We start from the raw sequence: 17,079 nt of genomic DNA on the forward strand, positions 1-17,079 counted from the left end.
ACTTGCCTCTGAAACGGCCCGGATTTTCATCTCCTTCCTGACCTCGGCGGTGCGTGGAATAACAATCTCAACCCGCTCCTCGGGCGGCTGAATCACCTTCTCCTCTTGTTTTAGCAATCTGGTTAATTCCAGCAGATCACAGTCTTCTTCGTCTTCTTCTTCAGCAAGATAGATCGGTTTGTCAAAGTCATATGAGGGGTAACCGAATCGTTATCAACGAGATCCGGAGAATATTTTTGAATTCGGAACGAGACAAATCAAAAAAGGAGAAAAAATGAAAACATTGCCATTTTTATTTGTTTTTAAACTGCAAAAATAAATGAAAAACAGAGAACACCGCTTTTTGACTGAAAAACATCCATTTATTAATGATGCAGAACATGCAAATTATGAACATGAGGTGGCCCTTACAATGGACCATTACGTTTCGGGCAAAACGTATGGCTTTCATGCAAATAACAACTGAAAACAGAAAATCATTACTCTTCCGGATGAGTGACAGTGCTGATCTTGTTAAGCTTTCCAGCTTCCTGGTGCGCACGGCTTTATCCAACCATTGAACTTGCAGTTACTGTCATTCTCTTCACCTCCCGCACAGGCGTGATCCGAATCTTCAGTAATTGCACTCACCATCGCCTGACCATGTGCCGGCATGGGATTAGCATTAACATTCGGTGATGGCGCAAAATTGATAGCCTTAGAGTCCACCAGGTCCTGGACAACATTCTTGAATGCTCTACAGCCCTCAATGTTATGCCCCGGTGTTCCAGAATGAAATTCACACTGGGCATTCTCATCATAGTTAGGAGGCCTCTGATCTGTTCTCATTGGAACCATCGCCCTCGGCTGAACCAACCCAAGATCCATCAGTTTCTTGAACAGAACAGCGTATGTCACGGGTGGCTTGTCAGAATGGCGATCAACCCCTTTTCCTCTCATCTGGTACCCGGCTCTCTGTTGAGGTGGCTGACGTTGCTGTCGTACTGACTGATTACCAGCAGGAATGGTTACAGCAGCAGTGTGCTGGTAGTAACGATCCCTACCGTGTCCTCCCTGGGCATACACAGCACTTGATTCACCCTCATTCTTGCGCTGACCATTCCCAAATGGCTTCTTTGATCCTGATGACGAAGCACTACCTTGAATCTTCCCCATTTTCAGCCAACTTTCAATTCTTTCTCCAGCCACCACAATGTCGGCAAAATTGGTAACCGGGCATCCAACCATCCTTTCAGCGAAAACCCCTTGCAGGGTACCCATGAAGAGATCAGACATCTCTCTGTCCACCAGCGGAGGTTGAACTCTGGCAGCCAACTCCCTCCACCTTTGAGCGTACTCTTTAAACCCTTCGTTATTTTTCTGAGACATACCCTGCAGCTGGGTACGACTCGGAGCCATATCAGCGTTGAACTGGTACTGTTTAAAGAATGCATCTCCCAAATCCTGCCAGCTTTTGATGTCAGAAGACTTCAGCTTGGTGTACCACTCCAGGGATCCTCCGGACAGACTGTCCTGGAAGAAGTACATCCACAGTTTTTGATCAGTCGTATACGCAGAGATCTTGCGGACGAAAGCTTGGAGGTGAGTCTCAGGGCAGGAGCTTCCATTGTATTTGTCAAATGCAGGCGCTCTGAACTTCTGTGGGATCACAATCCCCTCAACTAGCCCCATGTTGGACATATTCACCACCCCCGGCGTGGCATAGCTCTCAAGCACTTTAATTTTCTCAGCCAGCAGCTGAATTTCCTTGTTCTGAGGTGGAGCACTGTGGGGAACGAACGGTTCATTCTGCATTGAAAACTGGTCAGCCTCCCTGTCCTCCTCTCTATCATCATCAAACCCGTAGAATGGAGGCACAAAATTATCCTTCAGATTCTGCCCCGGTTGGCCACCAGCACCAGCATTATTCACCACACCAATAGTTGCTCTCTTTTCACCATCTCTAGATCCACCCAGCCCCTGATTGGAGACACCATCCAGATTAACCCCACTATTTGCTGCAGAAGCCCGCTCGAGCTTTTCGACCTTATCTGCCAGAGCTTTCTGACCAACTGCAAAGCCTTGCATGATGTTGATTAGCTCATTCATTTTGTCCTTCAGCTCAAGCATATCCGCACTGGGAAGTTCCATGAGTCTAGGAGTATTGCGTCTGGTGAAGTATCTGTGAGGGCGAGTTGAGTGCAAAGGTACGATTCTGCGAGCACGAGCAATGATTCCTGCAAAACAGCAAACAGGTTAATATGCATGAATGCAACGTCTGTCCATATGAGGAAGATTCTGTCTTTTGATTCTGGTTTCATCGAGACAGATAATATCAATAACATTCTGACATCTGAGATGTCTCTCGACCAGATTCTCAATCCATAATATTCCCCATATGGCTAGACGTAAGTTTGGTGCAGATGGATGCAAAATGAGGATGATGCATGAATGCAATGCACAGTGCCATCCTCCAAGTCATCTGGTCTCCTGTTGCACTGAATTTGGTCTCTGAACTGATCATAACCATCGGAGGAACGAACAAACACAATTCTGACCCACGGGTTCCGAAATAAACGGAAGACAGATACATCATCATCACTGGTCTCTGAGCAGACACACCACCATCTGAATCGGCCCAGGGAATCCGAAATAAACGGATCCCCACTGATAAATATCTCGGCCCGGGGAATCCTGAAATAAACGGATCCCCACTAATAAATCTCGGACAGCACTCCGGCGTCACAGCAATAACTGACCATAAATCCGACTTATAAATAGGTCTCTGAATCACAGAACCAAAAGTCACCATCTGAGTCCATCTGATTATGCATCTGAATGAATCACCCTCCCCTCACAGGTAATTTCTAATCAGGTCACCCTAAGGCGGATAATAGTCTCGACAATCGGGCAGAGATACTCAATGGGTTTGCCCTTTCGGGTGTGCCATTGTAGCTCCCTTAAGATCGTCTAAACCAAAGATCCGGGAAATGATCGGTCACCAGAGTCAATAGTTCAGATGAAGTAACTCAACCAAAGTGAAAATATTCCACAATGGAAAGCACTATCGAATGAACCTCGTCCGGCTTGTGGTATGTCACGTTACAACATCATGCTGATTTAGCAAATGAGGAACGTGAGACCCACACTAATCCTAGGTGTATACTCGGGCCTGGGTTTTAGCCCCACTCAGAACACCCACCCCAAAACAGAGGAACCACCTGCAAAGAGGACGGCAACAACATGATAGTATGATGCATGCAGACATTAATGCAAATATATACACACTGGTTAGAATAATAAATGCAATAAATCACACAATAAGCAACCCAAACCAATCCTAAAACGCTAGGAAGAACTCGCTTAGGGAAGATGGACCAGCACAGGTCTACATCAATGTCCCCAGCAGAGTCGCCAGCTGTCGCATCCTGCGAAAAATCAACCGGCGAGCCTAAAAATAAAAACACACAGAGCCGCCACTAAACGTTATTTATCCCAAGATAGGGAAAGGAAACGCTCAGAGAAACCTGGAAAGACATGGTCTCGCGACCAGAGAGAAAAGGTTCGGGAGTCGGTTACGCGAGGGGAAGGTATTAGCACCCCTCACGTCCGTCGTACTCGACGGGATCCACGTCCTAGAATAAAGAAAAGGTTGCTAAACATCACACACACACACAGGGAACGCAGGTGGGGTTAAGAGAAGGGAGCTCGATAAGGTATCGCACCTTATGCCTACATATCTTGTCTGGAACAAGAATCAGAGCCACTGTAGTTCGGCTTACGCACGCCAAACAACACAAAACATACAAACAAGCAAGGGTGGCAAACATGGAGCCCGACAACCACTGGATGGAATTATGTCGGCATCCGAACCAAAACACACTCACAAGGGCAAACGTGGAGCCCGACAGCCAATCCTGGGCTTACGTCAGCATCCGAGCCAAAACAAACAATCAGATAACAAGTTAACGCACGCAAAAAAGAAAAAGGTTGCCCGGAGTGGTCTCGCACGACCACCTGCCTACATACCTCGTCTGGAACGAGGATCAGGGCGATGTAGTTCCCCTGAAAGGGAGAAACTCTCCTAACCAGAAACCAGGGGAAAACACGACACTAGGGAGCTGAGACTCGAGCCTAATGTTGTCATGCAAAGTCGCCCTAAGTTCAGGTTTCTAACCTACTTGCATCAGCAAACTATTCCTATCCAGGAAAGAAGCAATCACACAAGCATACAAGCATATATCAAATGAGAACAAGCATCTCAAACAAGCATGTCAATCAGATATCCACAGAGCACACGCTATAACCAAACAAGAGGCTCAATCAATGGGTTTGACCGCCGAAGCGAGTCGTCTGTACAGGCTGGTTTTGCTCTTAACCTTGCCATTACGAGGCTAAGGTGAAGCAGATGAAAGGATGAAGTGAGGATCAGACCTCACAGCTCTTATCCCTAACCAGGGAGAGCTGACAAACGAGCATGGGTCCAGAATAGGGGAACCCTTCTATACTCGATGACTCTGACTCAATGTGTACTGCACGGGATCTTGGGTTAGGATCTCAATGCTTCAACCATGTAATGGGAGCAAGGAGAAGACTCAACTGAAGAGTGGGGGGTAGGCTGCATACCCCTACCTTCCACCAATTGCCTTATTTAAAGGACTTTCACCTGCTTGGGCTTAAAAATAAACAACCACAATCATTGCCTCTTAAGGAGGACTTCAGACATTTATTTGCCCGACCCGATAACAGCCGGGTCTCCAGACTACATGAAGTCAAGAGGACTTACCTCAATGCGAGTTGCTTAAGCAACGCAAAGCAAAAGTTCACAAGGAACTGAGCAACTAAAGTACCTGGAAACAATCCAACACAGTTAGTACTCAGACAGACAAAACCAAACAGCAAGTGTTCAATCAATCAAACTATACAAAGCAATGCACAATAAAGCAAGCTCAAAGCCCAAGCCTAAGCTTCACCACCTACAAAACAATGTTATGTTAGTGTACAAACATCAACAACATCAATTAAATTTAACTTGATTCATTCTCCATGTGCATTATGCTTTTGATCCTGAAAAATCAATCAAACATTAGCAACTAGACCACTAGGCTAAGCCTAGGGTCCAAAACAAGAAAAAATCCTTAAACAGCAAGGCATTCACAAACCAATCTCAAATTAAAGTCAAACAAGAGCAAACACCATTGGTCTCATGTTTATATCATTCATCATGCTCATGTTATGCACAAAACAATCCACATTGGTTCAAGTGAAGCACCAAACATGCAAACAGAACTATTGCATTCAAATCCACACCAAAACACTTCCAAAAATTCTCAAATAAATTACACCTAAACAGGGGCTAATCCAGGTATGGCACACCAAATTTGAGCTTAATTGGGCAAATGGAACCATGTCAATGAAAATCAACAAAAACAGACACAATTATAGGCTCCAAATCACATCATCAATACATGCTTCCACTTCAAAAATTCATAACTCAATGAAAACAAAAAAGAAATGGATGAGACCAAAACAGGGATGTCACATTATGTGTCTATTACAAACATATCAAATTTCATGATCATACAATACCACATGAGCATTTCTCAATCAATCTACCAACATGTAACATATGAGCTTGCAATTGTGACCAACAGAGATGAAAAATCATGATCAAATTGAAAATGCAGTATAAAATTCCACAAAAATTCTCATAGCTTCCTAACATGCAAATCAACATTCATGTAAAATTTCATCTCATTTCAACAAGCATAAGTCACTCAATTAAATTCAGCAAATTGACATCAAGAGGTGTGACACACATTGTCACACCTAAGTTCAATAATTCATATCTCCATGATCAGGTATCAAAAATGCATGAAATTTACATGGAAATAAACCTCATCCAGTCAACATTCATCACAAAAATTGGCAAGAATTTATTTTACATCATGTGCATTTCATGAATCAATTGGCAAAGTGTAGCAAGAATGGACACATGTGAAAGAAGCCTAGGTCAATCCAAAAATATGACATGCACAACTTTGACCAATAGGTCAAAAAAATCCTAAATAAGTCAACAAAGTCATAGAAAAAATTTCCACAATTTTATGATTTTTCTCCTATTTTTGGTGAATTTTTTAAGGTCCTAATCAATTTTTAATAATTAAATGAATTAATTAAATTAACACAATGGCATTATGGTAATTCTTTATGGCGGGAGCGGGAAACCTCCAGTTTGAAAATTCAAACGCGTTTTCAGATCAAACGCCTCAGTTCATCGTCTTCGACCAAGAACTTCTCCAGATTTTGCAAAAAACGAAGAACATCAAAAGTTCACTAAAATGGACATGTGAATATCCGTTAGAACCGCACGAGCAAGTAGAACATGAATACGGACTCCAATCAACCTAACAATTCCTAAAACTCACGAATCGCTCGCGTTAGGGTTTGCGTTCCTAATTTCATTTCCAGATTTCTCCCTACTCAGTTCACTATTCTCAAAACCAAGCACATATCCATGATCTATGATAAACAGGCTTCACAACGCATATATCAATTAAGAAAAACAAGAGATTCGAAAATCTTGAAACCTGGCAATGGCAGTGTTGATGGAGCTGTTCTTCGCGTGAATTAGTCCAAAACAGATGAGCAAGAATGATGAGGAAGGTGATAGGTGTGTTCAGTTTCAATTGATGTTGCTTCTAGAGCATGAAATTCGCATTTCACCATTGATGCTCCTCATGCTACAGTCACGATCCAATGCCTCTTCCACTCCAAAGACCACAAACAGTTGTAGAAGATGATGCAAGGAGTTTGATGCAAAAAGAATTTCGTGATTTGGTTGAAGAATGATGAAGAATTGTCAATTTGAAGTTCAATGTTCTTGATGAAATTTTGGGAGAATTGGAGATTTTCAGATCTGAACTTTGGTGAAATGATGATTCAGTTATGATTAGAGGAAGATTATGAATATATATGTGACCTTAATCCATGCCTTAATCATGTAATTAGCAATTTGGCATTGTTAAGTGAAAGTGTAATTTTCCAAAAAGGGCAAAAGTGGAATTTTCTCATGACAGCACATGCCACCTGTTTTGACAGCTCATGCAACCTCCAAATACCATATGTAAACCATTGCAACTTGTTTCAACTTCATTGGATGCTTACTTCTCAATTTCACATGTGTATGGTAATTGTCCAATTTTAACCATTGCATTTTCCAAACCAAATTCCAATTTACAAGGCCTATGCATGAAGTGATGATTCAAACACATTCCAAATGCCATTTATGAGGTGTAGCAAAAAGTCCCATCTCAAAATTCCAATTATTTTGACAGTTGGACAATTTTGCCCCTGGTCCAATTCAGTTGTCCAGTTGAAAAGTGACTTTTTGCCTTGGCCATTTTTGGGAAAATCCAATTATGCATCCTCAAAGTACATGTCAAATGGAGTTTGTGCATATAAAGAACTTGCAATTTGGACAAAGTATGTGGAAATTATGGCCTTCTGATTACAGGTCATTTTTTAATTTCACTGAGCCCTAATTTTCAAACCATACATTGGATTTTCAAGTTCTTGGACTTTTTGGAAAGGTGAGAACAAGATCTACAACTTTCATGTTGAACAAATTTTCATTTGAAGCTTCCTTGGACACGTGGCTTTGAGGTCCAAAACTTTCCATTTTTGGAAACTTCAATTACAAGTCACTTTCTATTTTTGGCAGTTTTTGTCCTGACTTGATTTTCTTCATTTTTAAGCTTTGAGATGTCCTTCAACACTTGTTCCAACATGAATGAAGTGTATCCAACTCATTTCCACCTCCACATCCATCAGATCATGTACAGTTGACCACAGTTGACTTTTCAACTGACAGATGAATTTGTCAATGCATAGATCAATCTGAGCCCCAATCTCCAACTGAAATGGCTCAAGGGTGAAACCCTAACCTCAATAAGCACAATATAATCACAAAATGAACCCCATAACCATCAGAAACCTCATCTCCTGATCCAGCCCTGATTGGCCCAATACAACTGATTAGGGTTGACCAGTGGTCAAAACCCTAATCTCAAGGAATCTTCTTCAATCTCCTGATGACATCCAACCATGATGATGATGATGTATCAATTCAATCAAGATGAAGACCAATATCCATTGAGAATCACAAAACCCTAATCCACAGCCCAATCCTCAGATGGCCCATGATCAATCAATAAAACCCTGGCTTGCACCTTCTGACTTCCTATCTCCTGATTAAGACTTGGGAAGATGGCTTGCATAATGTAACCACATGATATGCAACATGAAATGCCTAATATCCTAATAATGAAATGCAAATATGTTAATGCTAGTCCCAAGAGAGGAGGGCAAATTTTGAGGTGTTACAATACTCAAATGTATTTCATATCAATTTCCCTTTGTAACTTTCAATGACAATCATAAACCTTGTAATACTTTCCATTTGGCTAAACAAAGAAATTTACCCTTTGCTCATAGTAATACTAAATCTGTTGCCATTTTTTATTTAGTTGATGCTGATAATTGGGAACCTCTTTCCACGCCTTCCACAGGTGGTCATAAGTATTCCTTAACTCTAGTAGATGATTACAGCAGGTTCATTTGGACAATTTTCATGAAAAATAAAACTGAAACCATAAATCACCTTGCTAATTTCATTATTTTCATTGAAACTCAACTCAATAAGAAACTAACATGTATTCGCAGTGACAATGGCTCTGAGTTTCTCATGACTAGTTTTCACCTTTCTAGAGGCATCATACATCATAGGTCATATGTTGAGATACCTCAGCAAAATGGCATCGTGGAAAGAAAGGATCAACATATTTCAAATGTGGCACATGTTATTTCCTTTCAATCTCATCGATCTCACAACCTTTGGCATCTCTCCATACAACAAGCTATCCATATTATCAATAGACTTCCCACAGCTATGTTGAACAACCTCACACCTTACCAAATGCTTCATTCTATTCCTCCCAGTCTTATTCACTTAAGAGTCATTGGATGCCTTGCATATTCCTCAACCTTGCATAACCATAGAACCAAATTTGAACCAAGGGCAAGAAAATTCATCTTCCTTGGATATAGAGAAGGCACCAAAGGCTACCTTCTATATGATCCAATCACCATGGGTTCTATGTTTCAAGGAATGTTGTCTTCCATGGAAATGTCTTTCCCTTTGCCTCATCTCCATATGCCAATAACCCTCTCAGTTTCAATTATGATTAGCTGAACCTAACTAGAGTTAAATAAAGGACTAACTAACTATTTACATCATGTAATAATTATAGTAGAAAGGGCAAAATGTACATGGTAAAGAAGATGAGAAGAAGACACGATACTACTAAGTTTAAGAAGGTCATTTTTAATTGTAAGTTTAATGCATACTAAGTATAAGTTTTGGGTTGGATGTGGGATAAATTAAGTTTGGGTTGTAACATAATGCGGTTTGATTTGGTTTAGTTCGTTTTCAAAAATACAAACCGTGCAGTTTTGTTAAAAAATGACCCAAACGCATCCGAACCAGATGCGGTTTTTTACGGTTTCGGTTTGTTTTATCGTTTTCTATTGGATTGGTTTGGTCTTGAACACCCAAATGTTATATGAAACAACAATACCATTATTTACACTAACTTTAAGAGTTATAAATATAAAAAAAATTAGCAATTCTAGAATAGGTAAATTTATTTAAAACAAATGCATGACACATGTCTAAATTATTATTCTCATGTGTTTTCATAATTATCCTATCTACTTTATTGTTAACAAAAACTTATTTGTTTTTAATATCTATTATTTATTAGATTTTCTATTTTAAAATGTAATATTGTATATAAAGTAAAAATAAAAAAAAAAAACATATTAATACATAATTAATGATATTAAATTTATCATAAAAAAATATATGATAATGGTTGAACTTTCGTAGGACATTAAAAATATCAATCATATTAAATTATATTTAAAATAAATGGTAATAAATGCAATTTATATTTGTATTATTGTTAAATATATAAGTGATGTAATTAAATAGTAATAAATTTTAATATAATATAAACAACTCATAATTGATTCATGATAATAAAAATAAATATATCATATAATTATTTATATATTCTTAATGTCTTATTAATGATGTGAGTTATATAATCCTAAACATCTTATTAGTTAAACAAATTAAATAAAGTTTAAAACAGTCACACAAAATAAAAAGAGTGAGATTGGAAAAACATACAATAAAAAAGTAGATTAAATAATTAATGGAATAAATATAATTTTTTATTAATTAATTTATAAAATATAATGAAAGGAATTAAAATTTAGTATATAATAAGTATTCTATACAACAGGAAAAAAATGTAATATAAAAGTAACTGATAATTATACCAGTCCTTCTATTACATAAGAGTGGCATGAGATCTTATAAATACATGTATAAATTTATATAAAAAGTTTTAAATAACTTATTAACTTATATTTTTTAAAATAGTAAAATAGTGACATGCAGGAGATATGCAAGTTATTCATAGACAACTCATGATATTCATGCATTAAATCTGGATATCCCATTTATTTCCATCATAAATTGTTAATTACTTGTACTCTTTAAAGATAGATAGAATCAAAGAGGTGCTTTACCTATCTCAAGGGGCAATGGAAATCTGAAAGACTACCTATACCTCATACCTCAAGGGGTGATGCTTATATCTCAAGGGGTGAGGGTGATATGTGAAATAAGATGATAGATGACAGTGTGAAATTGATTGAAGAAGAAATAAGATAATAGTGTGAATTAATTGAAGAAGAAATAAGATGAAATTGTGAAATTGATTAAAGATGAAATAAGATGATAATCTGAAATTGATTGAAGAATATATAAGATGACAGTTTGTAATTGATTTGAGAAGAAATAAGATGACAGTGTGAAATCTATTGAAGAAGAAATAAGAACACATCAAAGTATTGGATTTCGGCTAGTCAAATAATATAAAATTATGATTTCTATAATCACTTTAAATGCAATATATATATATATATATATATATATATATATATATGAAAAAAAATAAGTGACTATGAGAAATAAAATACAAAAGATGAATGACTTATTCAAATATAATAATGTAAAATAATAAAATAATCATATATTTTAACATAAAACCATGTTATGTGGTTGTTATATAAAGTTTTTGTCTGAAATAACAAAATTTCAAATTCATTTATTAATATTAATTATTTTATATTTTAATTATTATTAGAAAATATAACAACGCTAATATTTATTTTGTAAAATAAAAGACATGTCATATTAGGGGTGTTCGCGATGTGGTTTGGGCGGTTTTAAGGATAATAATCATTTGAACCGCAAGACAAAAAAGCATTCGGCTTGGTTTGGTTCGGTTGACTTTTAGAAATAAAACCAAACAAAAACAAACAACACTAATATGGTTTGAATTTGTTGAAATGGTTCGGTTTTTTACAATATATTTATTGAGCCATACATACACCTATAGAGAACAACATAACTTTGTGTTTAGTAATTCATACATTACTAAATAATATCAAAACTTAGCATATTTAGACAAAAACTTCGCATTCAATATACAAAAAAGCATTCGGCTTGGTTTGGTTTGGTTGACATTTAGAAATAAAACCAAACCAAAACAAACAAAACTAATATGGTTTGAATTTGTTGAAATGGTTCGGTTTTTTACAATATTTTTATTGAGCCATACATACACCTATAGAGAACAACATAACTTTGTGTTTAGTAATTCATACATTACTAAATAACATCAAAACTTAGCATATTTAGACAAAAACTTCGCATTCAATATACAAAAAATTAAATTAGACAAAAATGGAACAAAAACATATATAAAATAGTAACATAAAATAATATCAAAGATATTATAATAAAACATAAAAAAAATATGAGATGAGAGATTAGAGAAGATGAAAAAAAGAATATAAGAGATGCGGAATTGAGCAGAAATGTGCGATAAAAACGTAATTGGAAGATAAAATACTAACATAAAGGACAAAAAAGAAAGAACGTTAGAGAGGATGTTGAGTTTAGAATGCCAATGAGAGAGGGAAAAATATGAAAGGTAATTTTATTCATTGTAAAACTCAACTATTACAATGTACAAGTATTGTCTATATATGGTAAACTAGCTAACTAACTAACTAACTAACTCTTAATTTAGCAAAACTAATTCAGTTACAACTATGATTAGCTGAACCTAACTAGAGTTAAATAAAGGACTAGCTAACTATTTACATCATGTGATAGCCCCCACAAGCTGGACTATGGGTGTCTAATATGCCAAGCTTGGAAACCAATGAAGTGAATGAGGCCGCATGCAGTGGCTTGGTAAGCACATCTATCGATTGTGCAACAAAAGAAACTGGGAGGAGCTGAATGAGTCCATTTTGAATTTTCTCACGAATGACATAATAGTCAATTTCTATATGTTTTCTTCTCTCATGAAAGATTGGGTTATGAGCAAGGTAGATAGTACTCTTGTTATCGCAATATATCGAGCTAGGTTGATCAATAGAGATGTGAAGATCCTGGAACAAATATTGCAGCCATTGTAATTCACAAGATAAGCTAGCCAAAGCTCTATATTCTGCTTCTGAACTTGACCTTGAGACAGTGGATTTCTTTTTGGATTTCCAGGACATTAGAGATGTGCCAAGAAAGACACAATAACCAGTCACTGATCTGCGAGTAGCATGACAACTTGCCCAATCTGAGTCTGTAAAGCCAGAAAATTTGAGTGTTGATGAGAAAGAATAGAACAATCCCTTGGCAAGTGCACCTTTGAGATATTTAAGAACTCTAATTGCTGTTGAATGATGAACTTGTAAAGGCTTAGATATGAATTGACTAAATTGATGAACAATGAAGGCAATGTTAGGTCTTGTTGTAGTTAAATATAACAATTTTCCAACAAGCCTCCTATAAGCCGTTTCATCTTCATGAGGTGGTGATTCACTATCATGAAGCTTCAAGGAGCAATCAAAGGGAGTGATACTAGGCTTAGTAGCCAATAAGCCACTTTCCTCAAGCAATTCTAAGGTATATTTCCTTTGATTGAGAAACATACCTTGAGTAGATCTTTCAACTTCCAATCCAAGGAATTATTTAAGCTTGCCAAGGTCCATGATTTTGAATTTTGAATCAAGGATTTTTTTTGACAAATTGTATTTCCTACAAATCATCACCTGCTAAGACAATATCATTAATATAGACTAGAAGAGAAGTGAAATGCGAATTATGTAGCTTTGTGAATAGAGAATGATCAGCAGAAGAATGTGAGTATCCAAGAGAGGTGAGAGCAGTAGATAACTTGGAGTACCATTTCCTACTGGCCTGTTTTAGTCCATATAAGGACTTATTTAATTTGCAGACTTTATTGGATGAATGATATGGTGTCAATAACCCAGGAGGTAGATTTGTAGCAAAATCAGAGTAAAGATATCACCATTGTTGTGGTTATACACGAAGAAGATTTGTAGAGAGATTTACATGACGTAAATAGTTAACTAGTCATTTATTTAACTCTAGTAGGTTCAACTAATCATAGTTATAACTAAATCAGTTTTGCTATGTGGTTCCCTAGTCCTTCATAATGTCTACTATTTTCCTTTGTTTCATGGTAATATCATCTCAGTCACTACTCTATTTGATTCCAACTTATATGATGTGAAACTCTATCGTAATTGATGTTAAATTTTGAAGCTATTTCATCCTAAGATGACTGGATTTACAGCTAGGAGGATTTTTAAATTGTATGTGCTTGACACCAACTCAACTTTTGCTCTATCTCCCACATCTGGTTCTGTCAACACCTTCATATCTAATCATATAGATTATGCTAAGAATGATCCTGCCACCATTTGGTATTTTAGATTAGGACATTTAAGTCCTCATATACTCAAATGTATTTCATATCAATTTCCCTTTGTCACTTTCAATTACAATCATAAACCTTGTAATATTTTCCATTTGGCTAAACAAAGAAATTTACCCTTTGCTCATAGTAATACTAAATTTGTTGCCATTTTTGATTTAGTTCATGCTGATAATTGGGAACCTCTTTCCACGCCTTCCATAGGTGGTCATAAGTATTTCTTAACTCTAGTAGATGATTACAGCAGGTTCACTTGGACAATTTTCATGAAAAATAAAAGTGAAACCAGAAATCACCTTGCTAATTTCATTATTTTCATTGAAACTCAATTCAATAAGAAACTAAAATGTATTCGTAGTGACAATGGCTCTGAGTTTCTCATGACTAGTTTTCACCTTTCTAGAGGCATCATACATCATAGGTCATATGTTGAGATACCTCAGCAAAACGACATCGTGGAAAGAAAGGATCAACACATTTTAAATGTGGCACATGCTATTTCCTTTCAATTTCATCGACCTCACAACCTTTGGCATCTCTCCATACAACAACCCATCCATATTATCAATAGACTTCCCACACCTATGTTGAACAACCTCACACCTTACCAAATGCTTCATTCTACTCCTACCAATCTTATTCACTTAAGAGTCTTTGGATGCCTTGCATATTCCTCAACCTTGCATAATCATAGAACCAAATTTGAACCAAGGGCAAGAAAATTCATCTTCCTTGGATATAGAGAAGGCACCAAAGGCTACTTCTATATGATCCAATCACCATGGGTTCTATGTTTCAAGGAATGTTGTCTTCCATGGAAATGTCTTTCCCTTTGCCTCATCTCCATATGCCAATAACCCTCTCAGTTACAATTATGATTAGCTGAACCTAACTAGAGTTAAATAAAGGACTAACTAACTATTTACATAATGTAATAATTATAGTAGAAATGGCAAAATCTACATGGTAAAGAAGATGAGAAGAAGACACGATACTACTAAGTTTAAGAAGGTTGAAATTGAAATATTAAGTGTGGGTAAGAGAAAATCATTTTTAATTGTAAGGTTAATGCATACTAAGTTTAAGTTTTGGGCTTGATGTGGGATAATTTAAGTTTGGGTACTAACATAATGCGGTTTGATTTGGTTTAGTTCATTTTTAAAAATAAAAACCGCAAACCAAACAAAACATGCGGTTTTGTTAAAAAATGACCCAAACGCATCCGAACCAGATGCGATTTTTACGGTTTCGGTTTGTTTTATCGTTTTCTATTGGATTGGTTTGGTCTTGAACACCCATATGTCATATGAAACAACAATACCATTATTTACACTAACTTTAAGAGTTATAAATATAAAAAAAAATAGCAATTCTAGAATAGGTAAATTTATTTAAAACCAATGCATGACACATGTCTAAATTATTATTCTCACGTGTTTTCATAATTATCCTATCTACTTTATTGTTAACAAAAAAATTATTTGTTTTTAATATCTATTATTTATTAGATTTTCTATTTTAAAATGTAATATTGTATATAAAATTAAAAATAAGAAAACATATTAATACATCATTAATGATATTAAATTATCATAAAAAAAATATAATAATGGTTGAACTTTCGTAGGACATTAAAAATATCAATGATATTAAATTATATTTAAAATAAATAGTAATAAATGCAATTATATTTGTATTATTGTTAAATAGATAAGTGATGTAATTAAATAGTAATAAATTTTAATATAATATAAACAACTCATAATTGATTCATGATCATAAAAATAAAATTATCATATAATTATTTATATATTCTTAATGTCTTATTAATGATGTGAGTTATATAATCCTAAAGCTATTATTAGTTAAACAAATTAAATAAAGTTTAATACAGTCCCACAAAATAAAAAGAGTGAGATTGGAAAAACATACAACAAAAAGGTAGATTAAATAATTAATGGAATAAATATAATTTTTTAATAATTAATTTATAAAATATAATGAAAGGAATTAAAATTTAGTATATATTAAGGATTCTATACAACAGGAAAAAAAATGTAATATAAAAGTAATTGATAATTATACCAGTCCTTCTATTACATAAGATTTACAAAAATTAATTTTTATAATATTATTTTTTGTGAAACAAATATTTAACTAAATGTTAAAATCTGTTGAAGTTTCAATAAAATTTTAGAGTTTGGTTTTATATTACTTTCCATTCTTCATATACAAGATTATATAGATCTTATAATTATTTATGGAGAGTATAAATACAAGTATATTTAAAAAAAAATAGAGAAAGAGAGTCCTGCACTTTAAGGTAAAAAAATTATTCAAATAAGATCTTATAAATTCAAGTATAAATTTATATAAAAAAATTTAAATGATTTATTAACTTATATTTTTTAAAATAGTAAAAGAGTGGCATCCATGAGTTATGCAAGTGATTCATAGACAATTTCATGATATTCATGCATTAAATTTGGATATCCCATTTATTTCCATTATAAATGTTTAATTAATTGTACTCTTTAAACATAGGTAGAATCAAAGAGGTGCTTTACCTATCTCAAGGGGGTGATGAAAATCTGAAAGACTACCTATACCTCAAGGGGTGATGCTTATATCTCAAGGGGTGAGGGTGATATATGAAATAAGATGATAGATGACAGTGTGAAATTGATTGAAGAAGAAATAAGATAACAATGTGAAATTGATAGAAGAAGAAATAAGATGACATTGATTAAAGATGAAATAAGATGATTGTCTGAAATTTATTTGAAGAAGATATAAGATGACAGTTTGTAATTGATTAGAGAAGAAATAAGATGACAGTTGGAAATCTATTGAAGAAGAAATAAGAACACATCAATGTATTGGATTTCTGCTCGTCAAATAATGTAAAATTATGCTTTCTATAATCACCCTAAATGCAATATATATATATATAATATATATATATATATATATATATTATATATAATATATATATATATATATATATATATTATATATATATATATATATATATATGAAAAAAAAAGTGACTATGAGAAATAAAATACTAAAGATGAATGACTTATTCAAGTATAATAATGTAAAATAATAAAATAATCATATATTTTAACATATTGTTTCAAATAACAAAATTTCA

Source organism: Lathyrus oleraceus, chromosome 3 (assembly GCF_024323335.1).
Source record: "Lathyrus oleraceus cultivar Zhongwan6 chromosome 3, CAAS_Psat_ZW6_1.0, whole genome shotgun sequence".
Taxonomy (NCBI): domain Eukaryota; kingdom Viridiplantae; phylum Streptophyta; class Magnoliopsida; order Fabales; family Fabaceae; genus Lathyrus; species Lathyrus oleraceus.